Source organism: Pteropus alecto, unplaced genomic scaffold (genome assembly GCF_000325575.1).
Source record: "Pteropus alecto unplaced genomic scaffold, ASM32557v1 scaffold95, whole genome shotgun sequence".
NCBI lineage: Eukaryota > Metazoa > Chordata > Mammalia > Chiroptera > Pteropodidae > Pteropus > Pteropus alecto.
In genome coordinates, this window is record NW_006441071.1 from 6,975,405 (window position 1) to 6,978,592 (window position 3,188).

At 33.7% G+C, this 3,188-nt stretch overlaps 1 pseudogene; it reads right to left on the reverse strand.

The window, feature by feature from the left end:
* Nucleotides 1–2,813: 2,813 nt before the first annotated feature.
* Nucleotides 2,814–2,933, reverse strand: LOC112485174 (annotated as a pseudogene).
* Nucleotides 2,934–3,188: the final 255 nt, after the last annotated feature.

Here is a 3,188-nt window from a genome sequence, read left to right on the forward strand (position 1 = left end):
TGGCCAATTAAAGGCAGCATTAAAACAAAAGAATTAGAGGGTATGATAGAATCTGTATTATGGGAAATGTAAAATTTTAAATGGGCCTTGAAGAAAATGTAGGATTCAAATTGTTAAAAGAGAGAAGGACTTTGAAATGAGATTATTAAATATTAATGATGTTTCCAAAAGTCCTTATGCCTAAGAATTACTTGGGGAGTATCTTAGCCTGCTCAGGCTGCTATGGCAGAATACCACAGACTGAGTAGCTTATAAGACAGAAATTTATTTCTCAGAGTTCTGGAGGCTGGGAAGTTCAAGATCAAGGTGCCAAAAGATTTAATGTCTGGTGAGAGCTAGATTTTTTGTTTATAGAGGATCTTTTTATCACTGTGTCACAAGAAGGAAGAGAGTCTCTCCGGGTTCTCTTTTATAAACTCTGCCCTCATGATCTAAATCAACTCCCAATGGCTACTAATATTTAACATATGAATTTTGGAGGAACACATTCAGTCTATAGCAGAAGTAATGTTAAAAGGTAGTATATACACCATACCTGATGAATTAAGAAAATCATTGGATGGAGAGTGTGGGTGAAGATCTACATTTTTAACAAAAACAAAACAAACTGAAAGCCCTTGATCTACTTTCTCATTATCTGTTTCTTTTTATAGAAAAACAAAGACTTGTGTAGTCTTCATAAACCTAATTCTGATACTTCATCCTATCTTCTCTTGAATGCATAAGAAAATCAGTTTTTTTCTCCCACTATTTTACTTATACACTTATCTGAGTCAAGAAAGGTTTCCATTTTGCCATTTCTAATGTTGATTTTCATTCTTCGTCAGTGAATGACAAATGTCCTGGTTTCTGTGGGACTGAGGATTTCCCTGAATATGGGATATCAGTGGGAAAACCTGAGCATCTGAGTAAAATGGAACAGCTGGTTACCTCCTCTTTTTGAACTACTTTCTTTACTTTAACTGAGGAAGGATACTCTCATGTTACTCATCCTTCATCATCATAGGCCACTGCTTTGCTAAACTCTACTTCTCTGACCTCATTTTCTTAAATAATTCATCTTCATCATTCAGCTCATACCACATTGGCTTCCATACTGTACCTGGACCACTGGAACTAATACTACCCAAGTATTTGCACTTTTTCTTTACTTTATCTCTATTACTTTAATGCTGTACCTATAGATAGCTACTTGATCTTCTCTGTCACCTCTCCATAGTAATGTCACCTTCACAATGGTATTGTTACTAACTACACACTTGCATCTTTTCCACACACTTGCATATATCACACGTCATCTCTGTTGCTTTTTTTTCCCTTCATGAACTTATCACCAAATGATTTAATTCTATTTATGTATAATAAATAAATGTAATATATTTAACATATTTATATATTTGCTATAATAAAAATATCATAACATAGAAACATGTTTTCTCCAGCAGAACGAAAACCCCATGAAAGTAGGCACTTTTTCTCTACTTATTCTCTCATCATTTTATCTTAGCACTTAGCACTTAAGACATACAGTTAAAGTTCAAAAGTATTTGCCAAGTGAATAAATAGAGACCTCACTCTCTTTCAGACAGTATTCTAGACAAGTTATACAAATTAACCATTTGGTTCTCACAACAACCTAATGAAAATGGCAATATGATTGACATTTTACAGAAGTCAACCAGAGATAAACTGGTGGGGCAGAATTCAAACATAGATATTCCTGATTTGGGTCCTGGAACTTAAATACAACATACTGCCTTCTGTTGGTTTATAGAATAACTCCAAGTGAGAGAATGGCTGATTAATATGGTCAGGTTCACTTTTTGGAAACATAATAAAAAAGATAAAAATGCTGGGTCATATGGTAACTCCATTCTTAATTTTTTATGGAACCACTAATGTATTTTCCAAATGGTTGCACCATTTTACATTTTCATGAACAATGTGCAAGCATTCAGATTTTTCTACATCCTGCTAACACATTATGCTAAGCTAAAGAATCCTAAAACATCAGGTCACATATTGTATGATTCCATTTAAATAAAATGTCCTGACTAGGCTAATCCATAGGGAGACAGAAGGTTGATTAATGTCTACCAGGGACAGAGGAAAGAAGGGAATGGGGATGACGGCTAATGAATGAGGATTCCTGTTTGGGGTAAGAAAAATGTTCTGGAATTATATAGGAGTGATAGTTGCACAACCTCATGATATTACTAAAAAACCCTGAAGTGTACACTTTAAAAGAAATATTTTTTTTGTGAGTTACAGGGAAAAAGGTAAAAATAACTAAAAGTTATCAAGTAATTGAAATAATTAAATGATTTATGTGTTGTTACTGGAACTTTTAATTGTATGTTCTGATTTCTAATTTCCACAAAGACTAATACTTTTGTTTTTTATTTCCACTGATATATCCTAGTAAAGGCATAAATTACCTAAAGAAATGCTCTCCATCTTTTCATATAGATGTATCCAACAACTTTCTTGAAATTTCTGATTAGTTCTAAAAATGAATCTTTTTATTAATGGTCATATTGTCTGCAAATACATTTTCTCTTTATATTTCTTAGCTACTACTTATTATTTTATAGTGTTTTGTTTTGTTTTACTCTAGTGGATTGGCTCGCCAATAAATATTGATTATAAACATTGGTATCAGATACCCAATATAATGTTATGGATTTTAAAGAGGTACAAATTGTGATTTTATTTTGTTATTATTTTTTATTTTTTAGGCAAGGCAACTCTTGGTTGACCTCACAGATTGCAAGGACCTTGTCAGCTTACAATACCTTATTTTTTATTTTTTATGCTTACAGCACCTGGTCTTCCTAGATGGTCTCCCATCCAAGTACTAACCAGGCCCAACCTTTGCTTAGCTCCCGAGATCAGATGGGATCGGGCTTGTTCAGGGTGGTATGGCTGTAGACTATATTGTGATTTATAAGAAATGTATATTTGGTTATTCAGATGACCAAAATATATTTCTCATATATATTTAGTCTTTATCCACAGTTCCTGGCTTACAGCTCCCCAAACCCTTAGAAATTCCTAAGTATAGAGATGAAGGTGTCTTTTGTAATGTTAATGAGTGACTTAAAGGCTGTACCCAAGGATGGGGACTGGTTGCCAACAGAGCCAACTCTGTCATTAGAGACATTAGAACTTCCAGTTCTACTCTCTGA